Here is a 23,052-nt window from a genome sequence, read left to right as displayed (position 1 = left end):
CATGCCCACCGATCTGGAGATATATTGTATCAAATTTGAATAGTTGTGTGTGAGTATAAAGGCACAGAGGTCAGCACCAGTTGTGCTGTGGCATCATCAGGGATATCTGTTCCTGACAGCTTGTATTCCATTCTGTGTGTGGGATGTTTGTGTAGAGAGCCTCTAACATCCATGGTGGCTAGGATGGTGTTTTCTGGAGGTGACCAATGCATTGTAGTTTCCTCAGGAAATCAGTGTGTCACGGAGATAGCTGGGAGTGCTGTGGCTAGGTCTGAGTAGAGGTCCACATATCCAGACGTCCTTCAGTGAGAGTGCCAATGCCTGAGATGAGGGGCGTCCAGGATTTCCGGTTTTGTGGATCTTGAGGTAGTAGATAGAATAAGCCTGGTCGGGGCTCTAAGGGTATTGTTGATTTGTTCCAGTGTTAGTGTAGGGAGTGTCCTGAGTAGATGGTGCAGTTTCTTAGTGTGTCCTCAGTGGGTTCTGAGGGAAGTGGCCTATAGAATTGGTACTGGAGAGTTGTCTGGCAGCCTCCTTTTGGTAGTCAGACCAAAACAGCACCTCCTTTATCAGCCTCTTTGATGATAATGTCAGGGTGGTTTCTGAGGCTGTGGATGGCATGCGTTCTGCACGACTTAGGTTTATGAGGCAGCGATGTTGTTTTTCCACGATCTCTGCCTGTGCACATCGGCGGAAGCGTTCAATGTATAGGTCCAGACTGTCATTTCGACCTCAGGAGAGTCCATGTGGAGTTCTTTTCTTGTGCTGTTGGTGGGAGGGTACCTGTGTATCGTTGCACTGTTCAGTGTTGTCCTGGAAGTATTCTTTGAGTCGGAGACGGCGAAAGTAGGCTTCCAGATCGCCACAAGAACTGTATCATGTTGGTGGGGGTGGCAGGCAGAAAGAGAAGTCCCCCGAGCTAGGACAGACTTTTTTCCATGCCCACCGATCTGGAGATATATTGTATCAAATTTGAATAGTTGTGTGTGAGTATAAAGGCACAGAGGTCAGCACCAGTTGTGCTGTTGCATCATCAGGGATATCTGTTTCCTGACAGCTTGTATTCCATTCTGTGTGTGGGATGTTTGTGTAGAGAGCCTCTACCATCCATGGTGGCTAGGATGGTGTTTTCTGGAGGTGACCAATGCATTGTAGTTTCCTCAGGAAATCAGTGTGTCACGGAGATAGCTGGGAGTGCTGGTGCTAGGTCTGAGTAGAGGGTCCACATATCCAGACGTCCTCAGTGAGAGTGCCAATGCCTGAGATGATGGGGCGTCCAGGATTTCCGGGTTTTGTGGATCTTGAGGTAGTAGATAGAATAAGCCTGGTCGGGGCTCTAAGGGTATGTTGATTTGTTCCAGTGTTAGTGTAGGGAGTGTCCTGAGTAGATGGTGCAGTTTCTTAGTGTGTCCTCAGTGGGTTCTGAGGGAAGTGGCCTATAGAATTTGGTACTGGAGAGTTGTCTGGCAGCCTCCTTTTGGTAGTCAGACCAACAACAGCACCTCCTTTATCAGCCTCTTTGATGATAATGTCAGGGTGGTTTCTGAGGCTGTGGATGGCATGCGTTCTGCACGGACTTAGGTTTATGAGGCAGCGATGTTGTTTTTCCACGATCTCTGCCTGTGCACATCGGCGGAAGCGTTCATGTATTAGGTCCAGACTGTCATTTCGACCCTCAGGAGGAGTCCATGTGGAGTTCTTCTTCTTGTGCTGTTGGTGGGAGGGTACCTGTGTATCGTGCACTGTTCAGTGTTGTCCTGGAAGTATTCTTTGAGTCGGAGACGGCGAAAGTAGGCTTCCAGATCGCCACAAGAACTGTATCATGTTGGTGGGGGTGGCAGGCAGGAAAGGAAGTCCCCGAGCTAGGACAGACTTTTTTCTTGCTTGCTAGCATATATATACCTGCCCCTGGAAATTTCCACTACATTCATCTGACGAAGTGGGTATTCACCCACGAAAGCTCATGCTCCAAAACATCTGTTAGTCTATAAGGTGCCACAGGATTCTCTGCTGCTTTTAAGGCCATCTTGTATGTATGATACTTTATATAGTTCTATGGTTACATATGTCATTGCATCTTGGTTTTCTACAGTAAAGTTTAGCATGTATTTTGTACTTTGATTAATGGCTCTGGTCTGTTATTTTAATTGCTTTCTAGTAAGATACTAATGACCTTTTTTGTTCCACTAAACACCGTTTTGCTTACTTGTAAGTTAGCCATAATTAAACACTTGGAGTTCTAATACTTGTACAATTGTATTGCAGCAGTCTGGTGACTTGAGTCAGATGATATTGTTGACCCCCATCACTGAAGGCTTCCAGTATAGTGAAAGTATTGATGATTTATTCTTTGCCTGCTTTTAAAAGCCCATTTTCTTACAATAGACATTTCTGATAAAATCCAAAATAAATATTTTTAGAGACTGATTGATAGATATTTGGCTTACACATAATTTAGACAGAGGTAAAATTATGTCAGTTACCGAAAGAAGCAGATATATGTTTCTCATCATTTATTAGTTCCTCTAAAAATACATCATTTGGACTCTTCTGTCTGAGCTAACTATTAGTGAAACTTCTAGAAGAAAAGTTTAGTCAAGTGCTATTCTGAAAGCTTTCACATGTTTTCTTTATCTGACTCACTGGAGTCCAAATGGAATGTAGCTCTCCCATTGGACTGAGTTTGTTGTACTACATTAGTACAAAAGAATTGTGAGGGGTCAAGAGAGGGTATTTCCAAATGAATTAAAAAGCTTTAAAAAATGGGGCCCAATCTTTTGAGGTTCTGAGTGCAAGTTGTAATGATGTGTAGCCTGGTTGTGTGGTACGGACCAAGATCCAGTAGGGATCTTAAGAAACAGAAGTCCCACAAAGATCTTTGTGGTTAAGAAAGTATTTTAATGCAGATCTTGAAAGCTGAAAGACTAAGGCCCCAGTGCTGCACTGAGATCCATTAGCCCTCCTCCTTTGCCCAGGCAGTGCTCGATTGACATCAATAAAGATGTGTGTGAAAATTCACAGGTTTTACCACGTAACACACAGTCCTTTGCTGAGAATGGCATTCCATTCAACCCCCAGGAATCATCTTCATGGATGGCCAATCCTGGAATCTGCAGGGCTTTGTGCAAAAGAAGACCTGTGGGGCTAGAACCAGTGCCCCTCCAGAGAAGGAGTGGGCCAGTCAGTTGAGTGCTCAGGTTGACAGCAAGTTTCTCACAAAAGTATATTGTCAAGGGCTCTTGCCCTTGATATGCAGATGCTGTCTGCAGCCTTCCTCAAGAAAGGTTTATTGAAATTCCAAAAGTCATTGTAATCTGCTAAGAGATGTAATCCAGCCAAGTACAAGCTAATGTCTTGTAAAATGAAATAGGACTCCTGTCAACCTACCAGGCAGTAGTGGGTTAAGGAACTTAGTTTAAGATCCTCCTGTACGTTTATTGCGTCTTGGGCACAGGCTTGCATGTGGTTTTCCCTCTGAACATGGGAGAAGAGGTTCTTAAGCAACAATATCTCTTTTCACCTGTCATAGCTTCTTTCCATGGTACTAACATCTCCCATGGATATGACCCAACATTTTACTTTTCATAAATCCAGAGGTGGGGAAGGGGAACACTTTCAATAGCTTCATTGATGTTGCAGTATTTTTCTCACAGAACTATCCATGCTGTTCATTTCCCAGACCTCTTATTGCTCAAGTACTTCATTTTCTCATTATCTTAATCTCTTATGGTCTTACCACTCTTCAGTTTCTACTTTTTCTTTTTACGTTCCTCTGCCACTCTCTCTGAAAAAGAGACATGAACTGCACCCTCTTCCCCATTAAAGAGAAATTGGTTGACATTTATCTTTCTTGAGAAGCTGGATCCTATTTCTCCTTCAGTTGGTCCTTCTTTGGTACAGAGTGTATTTGATCATCCCCAATGTCAGCTACAGAGATGTTGATAGAAGACTACAAAAACCACTGTTAGTTTCAACTTGTCTGAACCCCCATATTTCACTCTCTAGCTGAACAGACATTCAATATACAAGCACAAAATGGAAGCCTCTACAGCAAACCAAGCAGCTGCAGTGATCTTTTGATTCCTAGCTTCCTAACCTTGCTTTCATAAACTAAGTTGTCACCAGCACTGAGTTGAGCAACAACCTCACTTGTTTCCAAGACCCCTCCATTCCACTTATTGAGCAAGTTATCCAAAGTAGCTGTTAAATGTCCACCTCAGAAAGTCCTTCACAGAGGAAAGGTATGTCAGTTTCCTCCTCAAATCCTACCACTTCTGTTGCCAGAGGGGCAAAATGTGGGCAAGCAAAACAAGGATATAAAAAGTTGCTGTATTAGCAGAGGTGCTAAGGATTCCGGAGTGATGCTGGTTGGTAAAGCAGAAGATGTTTATGTTGTGTAGGGGAGAAAATGGAGTTAAATACAAATCAGTGCAAGATGAAACCGACAAAACAGACAGCTTCCATCCAGTAGCTATGAGAATGTAGGTGTTTTAAGGATTTTCTGGCCACAATATTTAAAAGGGATGGATTTTTAAAAATGTATTTATTTTTTACAAAAAGAGGAAAAAAAAGAAATACTAATGGGAAAACATAGCTAAATATTTCCGCAATAATGATCTGTTTCGAGATCTTTTCCGGCCTCATAATGAAGAGCTAGAGCATGAAAGGGCCAGAAGCAAAGTAGGAGGTTACTGATATTCTAGCTGGTGATTATTACATGACTGGTAAAGACCAAGAGCAAGTATTTGGTGATAGTTACTCTGACCTTGTTTTAATTAACAAGGAATTTCATTTTTGCCAGTGCTCAGCTTTTCTTTTCTTCTGTCCACTGTTACTTGCATTGCCATTTAAATTAGAGGTGGTACAATGGATAATATTTTAAAATGTTCTGTCGGGAATTTTTTTTTTTTTTTTTACCATTCTCTGTATTTTCACGCCAGAGACAGACATCAAGCATTTTTCCTAACAGCTTTTCCTCCTGCTCCCTCAAACATTGATGCTGAGGTTTTTCATTATCTACCTTTAACTTCTCCATCTGCTCCTTCGATACCATCCATTCTTGGCTATTGATCTCCCTTGCTCTTGCTTTCCCTGCCTCTTCTTCCTCCTTAAACTCCTTGCCCTCTTTTATTCCCTTTATGACCCTGTATATGCCCCATGTCACTGTTTCAAGGGTAACTGCACCTGTACTGCCCCTCCATTGTCCCTCGAGGTCACTCACTCAAGGTTGTATGATCCCAGCCATCCCCTCTCTTGGGTGGAGATCCATGTCTCTCTACCTCCTGCCCCACCATACATTTTGATACCCTCAGAAAGTTAGTCTGCTGTAGGCCATCCCCTGTGTATTGCTTTGTCTCCAAAGACAATGACATTGTTTTTACCACAAATTACCACACAGCTTTTTTTTTCCCCAGCAAAGTCTAATTATTTGGGATAAAAAAATCTAGATAACACGTATAAAAATAACAACAGGTCCTACATACTTACTAATAGTCATACCAGGAAAGTTCCCATCAGTCTTAGAAGCATTAGTAGGGCAAAGTCATTCCAACTCTTTTGCAGGATTTGGGGCCTTCCCTTGACAGAATGTCCTGTCCGTTTGCTCCCTCATGGTGAAGGACCATTTACGGTTGCCAGGGATCCAGTTTTCAACTGGAACGTCCGGTCAAAATGAGACCCTTGTGGCCCTGGTCAGCATTGCTGAATGGGCCGTTAAAAGTCCAGTCAGTGGCACAGCAGGGGCCTGGAGCTAAGGCAGGTTCCCTGCCTGCCTTAGCTCCATGCAGCTCCCAGAAGCAGTCGCCAGGTCCTTGAAGCCCCCAGGCACATGGGTGGCCAGAGAGTCTCTCATGCTGCCCCCCCCCCGCCCCAGTGCTGGCTCCGCAGCTCCCATTGGCTGGGAACTGTGACCAATGGGAACTGCGGGGGTGGTGCCTGTGGCCACGAGGGCAGCAGGCACAGTTCCCTGGCCACCCATGTGTCTGGGACTGCACTTCAGGGATGTGGCAGCCACTTCCTGGGAGCTGCGGTAAATGCTGCCGGGACTCCACACCCCCTCCTGCACCCCAACCCCCCGCCCCAGCCTGGAGTCCCCTCCTGCACCCCAAACAATTCATCCTGGGCCCCACTCAAGAGCCCACACATCTTCACCAAAGCCCACACCCCCTCCTGTACTCCTAACCTCTTGGCCCCAGCCTATAGTCCCCTCCTGTACCCCAAACCCCTCATCCCCAGCCCCTCCCCAGAGCCTGCACCCCCAGCTGGAGTCCTCACTCCCCCCCTGCACCCCAACTCCCACCCCTAACCCGGATCTCTCTCCCATACTCTGAATCCCTCATTTCTGGCCCCACTCAGAGCCCTCATCCCCCTCCTGCACTCCAAACCCTTGCCCCAGTCCAATGAAAATTAGTAAGGGTGGGGGAGAGTGAGCAATGGAGGGAGGGGGGATAGAGTGAGTAGGGGCAGGGGATGGGGCAGGAGTGTTTGGTTTTGTGCTATTAGACAATTGGTAACCCTAGGCCCATGACTCTTGCTAAACTCAGCCTTTGAATTTCAGAAACCCTTTCTTTGTGTCCTTATCTCTGAAAAACACAGCCTGAACCAGTATATGTAAACTACACAAGGGACTGGTACTTCTCTGGAACTGTTTACAATCTCTGGAGCTGTAATAATCCCCCCCCCCCCCCACTGTGTTTAGATCCTGAAGGAGCTGTGGTAACCCTCCCATCATGGAACTGCATGCAGTTGCTGGCCCACGATGCTACGTAAACCATTCATAAACTTAATACAATATAATCCTCAAAGATACTGCAAGTGGTTTCCATATCCATCAGAAATAAAACCTACCTGCCTCCTCAGTTGTCACCCCATTTTCCTCTTTCCTTTCACGTCCAAACTCATTGAGCATGCCATTGACAACTGTTGTCTCACACTCCGCTCCTCTAACTTCATCCTAGATCCCCTGCAATGTCTTCTAGCCCCTTCACTCTGTTGAAATTGCTGTTGCTGAAGTCTCTAATGGTCTTCTCCTGTCTGAACCTCAGGCCTACAGTCCCTCCTTTAGCTGCTAAATATCCTTCATACTAATCATTCTCCTCCTCAAAGTCTTGTCCACTGTTGGCTTTCATGACTCTCTCCTCTCTTGATTCTCTTCTTCTCCAGCCATTTCTTCAGAATATATTTTGATGGGCTCTTCTCCTTTCCAGATCTCCACAAGAATCTTGGACAGCTCTGTCCTTTGTCTCCCTTTTTGTTTTCTTTACACCCACTCTCTGGGGATCTTATTGACTAAGGTGTCTTCAGCAGCCATCTAGATTCCTGACCTGCCTCCCTCTATTCAGTGCCACATACTCTGATGTCACTTCCTGGTAGTCTCACTCTCACCTATTTCTCATATGTTCCTAGTCTTCTGAGATTGTTTGCCTGTCAGAGTAGGAACTGTGTTTATCTCTTTGTAGGTACAACACACAGAGTCGGTGCAAGGATGTTTTGCGCCCTAGGCAAAACTTCCACCTTGCGCCCCCCCGCCCTGAGGTGCCCCCCCGGGGCCCCAGCTCACCCCCTCCCCCGCCGCAGGCAGGCTCCCCTTCATCGCCCTGCAGCTCTGCCCTGAGGCGCCCCCCTTGTGGCAGCTCCCCACCCGCCACCCTGAGGTACTCCCTCCCACCCCAGCTCACCCCTGTTCCACGCACGAGCACCCCATCGCTGCTTCACTTGTCCCATCTCCCAGGCTTGTGGCACCAGTCAGCTTAGGCATCACAAGCCTGGGAAGCGGGAGAAGTGAAGCGGCCACAACGTGCTCGGGGAGGAGGTGGGGCAAGGGTGAGGTGGGGGCGGGGAGTTCCCCTGCGTGCCACCCCCACCCCTTACTTGCTGCAGGCAGCCCTCTCCGCGCTCCCCTACCCCAGCTCCCTCCGCCTAAATGCTGGCAGCAACCGGGGCAGCCGAAGATCTGGCCACCATGGTCACTGCAAAAGAAAATGGTGCCCCCCAAATCCTAGTGCCCTAGGCGACCGCCTAGGTAGCCTAAATGTTTGCACTGGCCCTGACAACACAAGCACAATGGGATATGAGCACTACTGTGATATAAATACAAAATAATAATTACTGGAAGGGAAGAGGTTAGGGAAGAGCTGCTCATGGTTGACGGAAAAAGATGCGGAGAACAAAGAACTAGCATTAGATCCCCTGCACGTTCTGTGATTTCTCCCTGTCCCCTTAGAGGGGATAAAGAGCAGAGTGATAGCCAGGGCAGGCTGGAGAAAAATAGAGTACTAGGGCTCATTGTTCACTTCTACTTGTTCTTAAGCAGATGGGGAACATATTGGCCAGTGCAATTAACAAATGAGATGTGATGAGAACCTGGAACACCTCTGTGGGAAGTGAGAAATGGTTTGAGAATTCTTGAAAGCTTTTTAAAAAATACGTCATCATGTAGACAATTTGATTCAATCTCTGCCTGTTTTTCTGCTTCCTACCACCTATGTTTTAATTTCTGCTTCCTACCGCTAGTTTTAATTATGTAGTGTAAAAATAGTTTTCCCTCTACTGCTATAGATTACTTTGCTTTTAAAAAAAATCCATAATATTTTGGGAGCAGGAGGGAGAGATGGTCTTTGATCGTGTATTGCACAAATGCCAAAAGGATTACAAGAAAAAAGAACAGATTAAAACTTCCCTAACAAACACTCATTTTTTAAAGTTTTGCTTTTAATTTGTTTGTGGCAGCTTCTGCTTCAAAAGTATTCAGCTATTTTGTAAATATAAGAAGATAAAATGAAACTCTTCATAACCCTCCCACTGTGTTACAAGGGCTTTACTTTTGTCTGATACACATAACCATAAAGGATTGCAAGGCATATTAAAAACCCCTTTTTCTTAAATCCTCAACAATGATCATAGAACTCAAGGTCAGTGATGCTTTGACTTCCAATAGGCTTGTTTTATTTATTTAATGTTAATTGATGCTGTTTCTTTTATTTCTGGATTAAAAGTCCTTTGCTCATCTCACTTTCATGCTGGAGGAGAATTTCTTTTCTCCTCATTCCTAATGCCATTTTTTTCTACCATGTATGTGACGTTATCTTAAAAAAAATTTCATTCTTAGTCAAACCAAATTGCTATAATGCAAAAGATCATTTAGGATAAGCATCTTAAAGAGGGAAATTTAAATTGTGGATTAATCTTCTTTTTCCTAGTGACATCATGGAACAGCAGGAACTACATGACCTATGTGAAATGAGTTAGTTGTCTCTGTTTCCTACTGGACAGCTCTCCACACTACGGAAACCACTGGCGTTTGTGTTACCTTTGTTCGCTGTCTCAGCAGAGGGGTCTGAGATTGAATGAGTGTGTCCGGGATCCTAAGGGGGGCCAGCTATGGTCACTCAGTTAGGGTGAACGGCAAAGAATGGGGCAGACAATCCCCATAAAGCTAGTGGGTATTCCAATATTTAGATTTACCAAGTCAGCATAAAACACCTTCTTTATTACCTTACTCATTACTCAGAAGTCCAAACAAGACAGTTCCCTTAAAGTGATCCAGCCTCAGGCTTCCATCCAGGTACCTAAATCAAATATGATCACGATTCCTGAAAATATTATTTCATTATATAAAAGCAAAGATTCTACCAATCCCAAAGGATCAGACACATTACCTCCCAGGTTACACACTACAACCAATTCTTATTAACTAAACTAAAATTTATTAAAAAAACAAGAGAGACACAGAATGGTTAAAAGATCAATATACATACAGACATGAGTTCAATTCATTGAGGTTTAGATTCATAGCAGAGATGGTGAGCTTTGTAGTTGCAAAGAATTCCTTTAGAATTCAGTTCATAGGTTATAGTCCGATGTCCAAATATCATATTCAGGGCATACCCGCATACCTCAGTCTTGCAACTCAAATTTCTCCTGATGAAGCTTAAGCAGAACTGAGATGACAGAATCAGGATCCAGGGATCTTTTATACAATTTCATATCCTCTTTGACAAGTTGGGAGTTCCTCCAGGAACAAAAGGTAATTAGGATGACTCTGAAGGAGGTCCATCTCTGGTACTCAACTATAGAATTAACAAAGGCAATTTGCTTGTTCCTCCACCATTCACGGATTATTTGCTATACATTTCAAATAGATATGAATACAGAGATAACCCATGTTTACAATTAATTTAAATGCTAGGATGTTCTTTTGACCTCTAAACTATCAGAATACAGCATAGACAGGGCAAGTTGATTACATTGTTGACCCTACTTATACATATGTAAATACACAAAAACACAAACGCTATCTTCCTACGTGTCTTTTGAGGGTTATTTATTTTGCAGGATGTTTAACCCCTTCTGGCCTTGCATCACAATGGGCTTGAAGAATGAACTATCCTGTAGATGACCCTTTAGGTCTGGGATGAGTCATGGTGTTGAGCCAATACAGGAAAGCTTCTGCTGCTGTAATGTGTTCATTCTGTGAATGGAGATCTTCAGTCTCCAGGTTGATCCTGAATCAAAATGAGCATTACATTCTATATGTTTTACTTTTGCTGTGCCTTTGTTGTCCTGCGTTCAGGTAAGCCTGATCCTGCAAAATGTATAAAAGTAGTACTTATTCATACCAATAGTCCTACCGACTATAATGAGATTACCCATGTGAGTAATGCTTGCAGGATGAGGCAAAGGCTGTTTTCTGCACTTTTTAAAGGAAAGACTTGACTGGGTGTAAATGCAATTCTGTGAGTCTACAGTAGTAGTTAAGCAAGGAAGAATGGGATGAGAGCACTCTAGCTAGGTTCAGCATACTAAACATGAAAGTTCCATGCGTACAGATTTTGCGACTCTAGTTGGATTCTGTATTGCATGAGAAAAGGACAATATGGTTGGGTTAGAGAGTGGAAAAGGGGTGGAGTTTTGGTTATGTTGAACGCAATGATGAAAAGTTGCATCTTGTTACACAAATGATTACATTGACGTGGCACTGGCTCCTCAAGAAGAACTAAAGAATGACAGAAACCACCAAAAATCTGCTTTTGTTTGTCTTCCTCATCCAACCATCTCCCCCTCCCCCTTCCCCTCCCTGACTCTACAAAAGACAGCTGAACTGATTTTTGTCTAATTAAAAAATAAATCCCTCTTGGAAATAGATCTTGTTTGCTAAGTTTTAGTTGAGAAGACATTTGTGTAAGAGAGTTATTATTGTAAATCTCTGAAAACAGGCATAATACGAGTTGCCAACAGTACTTTAACAATAGAGTCATCAGTGTGATACTGTAATAGATGCAGTAAGAGTCACTCATGGCTTTTTAGTTCAGAAGAGCAAAATAAAAATGGTCCCTCTTTGCATTTTGCCGCAGGGCTCAGTATGTTAACAAAACGGTCTTTGCCAATAGTCAAAATGTTTTGAAACTTTGCAGACCTGTTGGACTGCAGAATGGAATATAGTCTGAAAAAAATGGATTTAGTGTGTCTGGATGCAAAACTAATCAACTCAATATGGCTATTTCATATGGTTAAGCCCATTACAACTTTGTTTGACTTCTTTCATCTCTGTTGAGGATATAGGATATCATTAATGTTACCAGCTGCATTGTTTTCTTTTAATACCAACAGCAGAGAGAGAGAAGAAAAAAAACATTGGTTCTCTTGTTTTCCACTTATATAGCTATAGTACTGCCAAGGCAAATGTGAAACAGGCTCTCACAATAACAGCATTTTCCCAAATGCCCTTCTAATTTTCAGTAAACCAAAATCAAATGTGTTGTTATTTATTAAGACTATATGACCTATACAGATTCCAGATGATAAGTATTTCAGTTAAGTACCTCACCAAGACTCAAGTAACTTGAGTTTCCTTGCAGTTTGCAACTGTATATATAGCCCCTGGTCAGAGCGGGCACTTTGGTTCGGCTGAATTAGTGATTAGGCTCTAACTATACTTATAATAATTCTTTGCACTTACATGACATGCTTCGTTTGAGGATCTCCAAGCACAGTACAGACATAAGGTAATTAAGGAAAATAACACCTTAAAATAAATACCATTATTGCAACTGAGATCACAGAGATTAAGCTGCACATATTTTAAGTGTCCTCTAATCTTGGATGTTTCAATTTTTGAGAGCCCACATTTAGACACGTAGAGCCTATTTCAACACAGGGAGCAAATGGAAGTTGCGTGCATCTCCCCTATCCAGGAATTACTGAGGTCTAGTTCAGTCCCCAGTGCAGGTTAGGGCAGCCCTAAAGGATGACCAGCCTTCTCTCCCAGATCGCTATGAGTCTTAAGGCAGTTAGGGAACAGCCAAAGCAAGGGAATACCCTAGCCACACATCCTGCTTGAGACATATCTCTGACATCTCCTTGTGCTCTATGAGGTCCCATGGGGCAGGGTTGTAGATACTTCTGAGAGGCCACTCCATCTTTCAGGGAGACTCCATGTATCGGAAGTGTTTCTTAAGGGGCTTTTATGGCTTGATGACCACTTCATTCTGGCTATATCTCAAGGTATTGATGAATTGGACCCTGATACCCTGGTTTTCAGAGGTTCTGTGCACCTGAAGGTCCACTTGATTTTCTACTAGACACCAGTGAATACTGTAAAATCAAAATAAAGCTTTTTTTGCTCACTGTATATGCTAAATTATACCATCTGTTTTGCTTTCTTACAAGAGTTTTAGTGTCCAGCAGTAGTCACAAATATTCAGGCTTTTTATATAGAAACATAGGAGACCTGAGGGCCTATTCAAGTTGTAAGTATGTGTTTTCCTATAGTAGTTCATACTTGTAATCCAATCTGCATTGACCTGTGTAAACTTCGTATTTATATTTTGAAACAATTGTAAACTCTTATCAATATGGTAGAACAAAAATTAGGGTCAAAACAGGAGGCAGATAGACATTTTTCCTTGGATGCATTTGGCCTGTGACAGTTGTTAATATCCATAGGAGCTCAGTAATACACTCTTATGAGTAGGAGGCTATTTCTGAATATATATGCATTCTGTACGATAATTGCAAAAAGAATGAGATAAATACTAAGCTTTTGTATGCAGCAAAAGAGTGTATTTTAATGCCAACGTGTAGTTTGTATGAGCCAAATTTTACATAATTTTGATACTAAAAGTATAATACAAAGAGAGAAAAGGCATCTACTGACAATCTAAGGTATAGCAGTACAATGTCCCAACCATGGTCACTTAATGCAGGTGGAAAATCTTATGTCTTTCCTGAAGACTGTCACAGAAAAATCCTTTATGGTTTTCTGATGGTAGATCAGGAAAATCTTATATCTCACCTTGTCACACATTGTACAGAATTACAAGCTCTCTTTGTGCTCTGTATCACCCTCCTGCTGTTTAAACAACATACTTACATTCTGGAGACTCCACAGCGTCTCATTTGCACTAAGTGTGGTCTTCTATACAAGCTCATTTTTGACATCTCTTGTAGTGTCTTGCAATTTCCCTTTGGTTTTCCTCTACTGCAGCAGTAATTTGAGTCATTTTGAAATTGGTATCTAGGCTGTTAATAGTCACACAGCAACCATTCTTGGCTATTGACATCTCCTGTGTCACCAAGGCCAGTAAGACTGTGAGAAATCTGAAGATGATCACTGTGTTCTTTTTAGTCTCTTTTACAGAGCCAAAGAAGAATTGCATGATCAATGTCTAGCTACAATGGATCAGTGATCTGTTTATCAGACGACATATTGCATTGTTATCTCCTGGGCATTGTTTTATGCCTTCAGATTCATTGACTTCCAGAAATTAATCACATTATTCTCCCCACCATTTCTATAGCAAAGCTTTTCTGTAATCTTTTAAAAATATCTGAATGACAGAATGATTTGATGGATGTATAATGAAGTCATGTAAGGACCGAAAAATTGTTTTCAGGTAATCTTTGGGATATAGAGGAGCATTGTCATCAGTAAAGTCATCTTTTCCTAAAACCCTTACATTGACAAATGATCAGGTACAACTATTTTATAGCAGCTGAAAGTTTATCTTTTTTGAGGTGAGGAGACCACATTTGTACACAATATTCAGGACATGGGCACACCATGGATTTATATAAGGGCAATAAGATATTCTCTGTCTTATTCTCTATTTCCTTTTTAATGATTCCTAACATCCTGTTTGCTTTTTTGACTGCCGCTGCACTTTGCATGGATGTCTTCAGAGAATTATGCACGATGACTCCAAGATCTTTTTCCTGATTAGTTGTAGCTAAATTAGCCCCCATCATATTGTATGTATAGTTGGGGTCATTTTTCCCAATGTGCATTACTTTACATTTATCCACATTAAATTTCATTTGCCATTTTGTTGCCCAAGCACTTAGTTTTGTGAGATCTTTTTGAAGTTCTTCAGTCTGCTTTGGTCTTAACTATCTTGAGCAGTTTAGTATCATCTGCAAACTTTGCCACCTCACTTTTGACCCCTTTCTCCAGATCATTTATGAATAAGTTGAATAGGATTGGTCCTAGGACTGATCCTTGGGGAACACCACTAATTACTCCTCTCCATTCTGAAAATTTACCATTTATTCCTACCCTTTGTTCCCTGTCTTTTAACCAGTTCTCAATTCTTGAAAGGATCTTCCCTCTTATCCCATAACAACTTAATTTACATAAGAATCTTTGGTGAGGGACCTTGTCAAAGGCCTTCTGGAAATCTAAGTATACTATGTCCACTGGATCCCTCTTGTCCACATGTTTTTTGACCCTTTTGACTAATAGATTAGTAAGAGGTAATTTCCCTTTACAGAAACCATGTTGACTTTTGCCCAATAATTTATGTTCTTCTGTGTGTCTGACAATTTTATTCTTTACAATTGTTTCAACTAATTTGCCCGGTACCAACGTTAGTCTTACCAGTCTGTAACTGCCGGATCACCTCTAGAGCCCTTTTTAAATATTGGCGTTACATTAGCTATCTTCCAGTCACTGGGTACAGAAGCTGATTTAAAGGACAGGTTACAAACCATAGTTAATAGTTCTGCAATTTCATATATGAGTTCTTTCAGAACTCTTGGGTGAATGCCATCTGGTCCCGGTGACCTGTTACTGTTAAATTTATCAATTAATTCCAAAACCTCCTCTAGTGACACCTCAATCTGTGACAATTCCTCAAATATGTCGCCTACAAAAGCCGGCTCAGGTTTGGGAATCTCCTTAACATCCTTAGCCGTGAACACTGAAGCAAAGAATTTGTTCAGTTTCTCCGCAATGACTTTATCACCTTTAAGCGCTCCTTTTGTATCTCGATCGTGCAGGGGCCCCACTGATTGTTTAGCAGGCTTCCTGCTTCTGATGTACTTAAAAAACATTTTGTTGTTATCTTCTGAGTTTTTGACCAGCTGTTCTTCAAACTCCTTTTTGGCTTTTCTTATTACATTTTTACATTTAATTTGGCAGTGTTTATTTACCTCACTTTCTATTTACCTCACTAGGCTTTGACTTCCACTTTCTAAAAGATGCCTTTTTATCTCTCACTGCTTCTTTTACATGGTTGTTAAGCCACGGTGGCTCTTATTTAGTTCTTTCACTGTGTTTTTTAATTTGGTGCCTCTGGTTAACACTGCTGACAGAGCCATTAAAAGTCTGGTTGGCAGTGCAGCAGGGCTAACGCAGGCTCCCTACCTGGCTCTGTGCAGTTCCCGGAAGTGACGACATGTTCCTATGTCTCCTAGGCAGAGGCGCAGACAGGGGGTCTCTGCACAGTGACTCTGCAGCTCCCATTGGCCAGGCAACTTGGCCAAAGGGACCCGCGGGAGCAGTGCCTGCGAGTGGAGGTAGCACGCACTGTGCAGAGCCAGTTGGCTGCGCCTCTCCTAGGAGCTGAGGGACACGTCACCACTTCCAGGAACCAACTGAGGTGAGCATCGCCTGAAGCCCGCACCCCAAACTCCCTTCCATGCCCCCATCCCTGAGCCCCCTCCCACATCCCAACCTCCTGTCCCAGCTTGGAACTCCCTCCTACATCCATAAGACCTCATCCCTGGCCTCACCCCAGAGACCTCACCCTCCAACACATCCCAACCCCCTGTCCCAGCCTGGCGCTCCCTTCCACACCTGAATCCTTCATTTCTAGCTCCACCCTGGAGACCGTACCCCCAGCATGGAGACTGTACCCCTTCCCACACCCAATCCCCTGCCTCAACCCAGAGGCCCCTCCCACACTCTGACCTCTCATTTCTGGCCCCATCCCAGAGCCTGCACCCAGAGCTGGAACCCTAACTCCTCTCCCTCACGCTGCACCCCAGTCCCTTGCCCAAGCCCAGTGAAAATGAGCAAGTGAGTGAGGGTGGGGGGAAATGAGCAACAGAGGGAAGGTGAATGGAGTAAGTAGGGGACAGGGCAGGGCAAATGGTGTTTGATTTTGTGGGATTAGAAATTTGGCAACCCTACTCACCAGAGAGGCAATGGACTGAACAGGATGGAATCTGACTTGTCCTCTTACTCCCTTGAGTGAGCCTTCCCAGTGGGGGACATTGATAAGGAAGTGTAGCAGGAGAAACTTACACATCATTTGCCTGTGCTCTAAGACTTGCATTTTTCCCTTGGGCACAGGGAGTTTTAAAACCCTTGTCTCTCTTTCTCCCATCCACTGCCCTATCCTGTATTCACTTCATTGTGTTCTTTTGTTATTCTGTTTTGGGAAAGTGACTGACTGAAACTCAATCTGTGAAGCATTCTGTATAGGTATTTGAGAGACTGGGAGTTTAATTCCTTCCACTTTGCTGCAGTTGCACACTGAGCAGCAGCAGTGTAGTAATTGAAGGTGGTGGTAAAGGAGGGAGATATGTGTGAGGGAGAGAGACAACTCAAGAAGGCAAATGAGTAGGATTACTCAGAAGTGAGAAGAAGGATGATATTGGTGTCAGGAGCTGCTTTCCAAGAGCACAGTTCCTGATGTGGCATTTCTAGAAATGTCGTGATTGTAACTATATGAAGCGGTTGACCTACGCAGTTTCTAACCCAACAAACAAACGGGGAAAAACTTTGTTAAATTAATATTTTTGTTTTTGGAGCAAACACTTTAATAGCATTTTCATAAGTTTTAAATGTCTTTAATAACCCTGCTCAAACAAACAAACAGAAAACCAAAACAATCAAGAATACTGTTTAAGGTGAATCTATACTTACAGGTGCATATCAGTGTGTTAGGTGCATATTGCTTTTGAAAAACATTAGACTTAAATAAGTAAACTTTCAAATATTAGAAACTCGGGACATGAGGCGTTAATGCTACTTTTCTCCTTCAGGCACCCAAACAACCTTCATTCACTTCTCTACCTACTTGCTTCAGCCTTTTTACTAAAACAGGACTCAGAGAAGGTAGATATGAAAGTGTCCCCCAAACTAATCTAAATAATTAAAGGAATATGAGCAAACTCATGAAAATGAGTGACACGTAACCAGTTATTAAAAATGAGAATTAACAAATTCCCAAATAAGACTATTTTTGTTAAGGTGAAAAATGAACAGGGCCGCAATATCAAAAAGTGTTTAACGTACTTACCTGATAGTCAATAAAGAGAAAAGAGAGCTGTTATAGTTCTTTTACGATGATTAGTATTCAGTAATTGTGAATCACTTTACTACAGCTATACTCAGCAGAAAAAACCTCAAGCTAACGACTGGCTATTAGTCAGACAAATAATTTAAAAATATATGAAAATATTGTAACCTAAACATCCCTGAAGTGCTGGGATAGATAGGTGGGTCAAATTCCAAACCCATCTCCTATCTGAATTTAGTGAGCTATTCAACATTTTCATCAGTTATTGGGAAGTAAATATAAAATCACTGCAGATAAAATTTGTAGATGACAGAAAGATTGGCAGAGTGGCAAATAATGTTGAAGACAGGGCTGTCATACAGAGGAGTCTGGATCACTTACTAAGCTGGGCCCATACAAATAAAAGGGGTTTTAATTCAGCCAAATGCAAAATTATACATCTATGATCAAGGAATTCAGGTCATACTTACAGAATGTACTGTATCTTGGAAAGCAGTGACTCTGAAAAGGATTTAGCAGTCATAGTGGACAAGCAACTGAGCAAAGGCTCCCAGTGCGATGTTGTGGCAGAAAGAACTATTGAAATGTATAGACAGGAGAGTAGTAAGTAGGAGCAGAGAGGTGATTTTACCTCTGAATATGCATTGGTGAGAATTATATTGGAATATTGTGTACGTTTCTGGTATCCATATTTTAAAAGAATGTTGAAAACTTGGAGGGGGATACAGAAAAGAGCCACAATTTTTTTTGAGGGTTGGAGAAAATGCCTTACTCTGAGAGACTTGCAGAGCTCAATCTGTTCAGTTTATCAAAAAGAAGACTGATGTGATTTGATTAGTGTATATGTATCTTCAGGGAAGGAAAATATTGGGTACTAAAGGGCTCTTTAATCTGGGGGAGGTAGGCATAACAAGAATCAGTGGCTGGAAGCTGATGCCAGAGAAATTCAAATTAGAAATTAGGTATAATATATTTAACAGTGAAGATGATTTAACTATTGGAACAAACTACTATGGGGTGTGGTGAATTCTCCATTTCTTGATGTCTTCAAATCAAGACTGAATATTTTTCTAGAAGATATTCTGTAACCAAACACAAAGTATTGGGCTCAATACATGGGTCACTGAAGGAAATGTAAAGTCCTTTGATAAGTAGAATGTCAGATTAGATGGTCCTTTTTGGCCTTAAACCCTATGAATCTATGACAGCTCTCCCCCAGGACCACATTCTACATTACAACTCACATTGTTCAGTGTGGGTGTAATTTGCAGTCATTCCGATTTCCATGCCCAGTCAATTCTTGCAGCCTTCCTGATAAAACTGCTCATCTCCAGAAACAACAGTGCATTAACCACCTTGCAGAGATCTCATGCTGGTGGCTGAACACGCTGCGGCAGATACAGATCTCAGTGACACCAGACCAAATCCATTTTAACTCCAGCAGTTGTTCTATATTCCATCATGATAATTAAGTTCTAGCAGGTTTGGAAGTGCTGATCAACTCTATCTTGAGAGGATAGAAAATACAGCAATTTCTGTTGAGATCCAGTGAGTCTGCAGTGTGCTCTCTCCTTCACATCCATCAAAGTGCACAAGTAGCATTTTTGAAGGAAAGGCTCAAGACTGTTGTGTTTCCTTTGATTTGGGGCGTGATGTGTGTTTTTAGATCTCTGGTTTAGGGGATTTTTATAGGCATATTGCTTCTGTTCATTATAATTTGTTTTGATTTTTTCCCCCTAAGGCTCCCTAAGGCCTTTGTCTGTGTGTTTCTACAAATTAAAATGCATAAATACATTGATTATTGTTGTTGTAAGGAAACCATTTCAAAATATATGAACACCATGAAATTTACTGTTCATTCTACTATAGGTGTAAGACTGAAAATGTTACTTGTTTCCCAGTTTGTATAGTTGAGAAGAACTTTCCTTTGTCATTTTGACACTCAGGTTATAACTGAAGATATAATAGCAGCACCATTCAAGGGTCTGTGAGAGTTTCAATTGTAACTCCTAACAGTATTTTCAGGGGGTTTATATCTCGGTTTTTTAAAAAAAAAATCACTTTAAGCTGAAACTTGGCAAATGATGTGTTAAACTAGGAAGTTAATTTCTTATAGACACAGAGTATGAAAAATACCTGTCAATTTTTACTTTTTAGAATGGAGGAAAACATGAATTAAGAATTAAAGGTACTTTTTGGTTTTGTGCCTGTCCAATATTTGGGTCTTTTCAGATCTGGATTATTAAAACAATTTTTTTGCAGGTGATTGGCCCATATTGTGGTCTAATGAGGTTTGGTGAAGTGAGCCAAAGGGGAAGAGATGTCGGTGTTGAAATGGCTGCTCCATTGCCTGCCAAGTTGTCTGCTGCAACGTAAGTCGTCAGTCTGGAATTTATTTTAAAAAATAAGATCTTGTAAATAAGTGTTTTGGTAGGATTCACCTTATAATAGAAATTAAAAATAATATTAAAACATAATGCTGTTTTCTATGCAAAATTATTGTACCGATGGTACCCATATGAACCCCAAGGAAGCCATTATAGTCAGTAGAGTCACATCCTTGTGTTAAAAATGTTCGAGTTCGACACTGACACAATAGATTTAATGGCTGTGGAGAGTCTATTATACCCGGTTAGATTAACAGCACCTCGAGTTGTATGTTGGACCACAGTGGCTTAGAGTTAAGTAGCCATTATAGTTTATTGGGTTACTGATTTGAGAATCCAAAAAATGTGTAGCATATCAAGATGTAATCTGTTACAAACTCTAATGGCTGTGTAGGAACAGTTACAGGTGCAGTGTCCTGATTAGGGGTCTGATTCTGCTGTGTTTCAGTGAAAGTCAGTGGGCGGTATGGGCCTGATCCAAAGCCCATTCAAGTCAATAGGAGTCTTTCAGTGAGTTTTGGATCAGTCCCTGTGTGCACAAGAAAGCTTCAGATGCAGGCTATATGTATTTAGTGGGGATGGGTACATCTTATGCCATCCCAAAAATGTTCCAAAAAATCTGACTGTTCAGATAAGAATTCCCTCCAACAGCTTGCATCAAAACCATTTAGACTCATTTTCTATCCTGCCTCTGCAAAGTCATCTCGATCACAGTCCCCTGAAACCTTCAGTAGATCCCCACAGTCCTGTCTCCATCTCTTTGGCCTTTGCTCCCTAACTGGATGCCATTTTTCTCTCTCTTTTTTGATTTTTGTACAAAGCACTAAACTCATGGCTGATTTTATTCATTCAAGATTTTTGACCCAAATTTAGAATCTTTTTTTTTTTTCACACTTACCATTTTAAGCAAGACTTTTGTTGTATTTAACTTTATATTCAATTTGACATTAAAGAAAACATGTATTTTCTTCGATTGAGACTGCATTCTAACTTATATGGTACATAAATGTATAGCTACTTATATTGGCTACACAAATTGACTCATACCTTTAATGGTCCTTAACTGAATTTCTATAGTTTATTATCCAATATTATTCAGGGAACCATTAAAGATATTTTCAGTGCTATTCAGCACTACTAAATTAACATAAAACATGTTTGAGAACTGGCAGCACATTTAGAACATTTGAAACATCTCCTATTGTTGCATTTACCATTTGGTTTTCTCCCAAGGGAACACCATGGGTTACAGACAATGTTGGTCTGTAATAACATTCAGTGCTATAGTACATTTCTCTTAAGTGTGTGACTAAAAGCCTCCTGAAAGTATTTTTATTTATTTTACACATTCTTCTCCAGGATGTTTTGAATGGCAGTTCACTTTGTTTTCCCGTTTCTTGTGGTCATCTTGCATACTGGGTATTTCACTTGGATATGTCATATCTAAGTACAATCCCCCTTTTTCAGACCAGAAGTTGATTAATCATTAAGGGCTGATCTACACAGAAACTTTCATCAGAACAATGAAATCAGTTTTAATGCATTTTTTTGTTGTTGTTTTGTTGAAAGCCTTTAGGTAGATACTTTTGTTCTGAAATCAGGGTAACCTATTTTGATTTTGCTTAAGTGAAGTAAAAAAAAGTAAATGAAATGAAATCAATATGGGATATTTTTAGTTCAAAAAGTGTTCACACACAGATTTAGATTAAAACAACAAAAGTTGTAACTTATAACTGATTTATTTATTTTGGTGAAGGCTTGTGTGTAAGTGAAACCTAATTGGTCATTCACTCTGTTCTACATCTCTGTGTATAAATATGTACCATCAAGTGACATTGACTCTGTAATAGTAAGTTTGTGAAATGTAACAGAAGTTGAAATATTGACAGCAAAAGTAATTTTACAAATATTTTCCTTATTATCCACTACATGTACCATAAAAATGTCCAGAAAATATTATTAAAACAATGGTGGAATTTAAATGAGATGGTCACCTAATTGAAATCTGTGGGAGAGATGAAAATGTTTAAGTTTTGTTTTGTTTTGATTCATCTTGGAAGATGGGGGAAGAAACTAGAGGCTAGATTCTGCATCCCTAACTCACAATTAATCTTTTTTTATTTCAGTTGTACTTCTCACCATGAGTAAGGGCGGCAATGTTGATCTCTGGGTTATTAATCCTCCCCACCAATTATTTTGAACATCCATTTTATATGCTGTTTTTAGGGCTGAGTAGTTTCTTACTAAGCTCATGGCGTAATCCTGCAAGGTACTGAGTGTCCTCAGCTCCCATTGCAGTTAGGGTCAGGGATCTCAGCACACAACAGGATCAGACCCTTAGGTTGCATATTTAAATTTGGCAAACCTTAAGAATATAATTTCTTGAAGCAAAATCTTTCCCTATGGTGCCTTTTCATAAAATGCATGAAATCTCCTCATTATTGCTTAAATGCCCTTGCCTATATAAAACTATTTATTTCATTGTGGGAATTTTCTTTCTCACACCTGCTCATTTTGTTATATGAAAATTCTTTTCAGTTCAAGGTTATCACTTTTTCAAAAAAAATATGCAGTCCACTAAATCAGTTTCCTTACACAGTCTGCTGATGAATGTACTGATCTGCTTTTCATATCCAGATGTAATTTAATTGTTTAACATAAAGACATATGCTGAGATTTAGGAAGAACTCCCCCCAGAATCAGTATTATCATTATGTGCCAATTTTAAGCTATCAGTGATCAACTAGAGATCTTTTTTGCCCTTCAGTTAAAATATACTAGATGGACAGGATATGGAAAACCAGATGCAATAATTAGGAGAATAGTTTAACTGTTCATATTCCAGTCTGTTTGCTACAGCACAATCATTAAACTAAAAGTAAAGCCAACTAGAGTTGTATGGTCTCATAAAAATTCTATTTGGCTAGGAAATACAGTACTATTTTACATTAATGTTAAACACTCCAAGAGATAATTACATAGGCATAAGTAAACTGTGTCAAACAATTAAACAGAGGAAACAGACTCAAACAGTTAAATAGAGGAAATTGACTATTTGAAAAAATAAGATATTTCCCCCTCTAATAAATACATAAAAAGGGAAAAATACTTCCCCCTCCATCTTAAATAATTCTCTCTGTAAC

The sequence above is a fragment of the Chelonoidis abingdonii genome, chromosome 7 (genome assembly GCF_003597395.2).
Source record: "Chelonoidis abingdonii isolate Lonesome George chromosome 7, CheloAbing_2.0, whole genome shotgun sequence".
In the NCBI taxonomy this organism is placed as follows: Eukaryota; Metazoa; Chordata; order Testudines; family Testudinidae; genus Chelonoidis; species Chelonoidis abingdonii.
The sequence above is the reverse complement of the archived record's forward strand: the minus strand, read 5'-3'. Positions refer to the sequence as shown.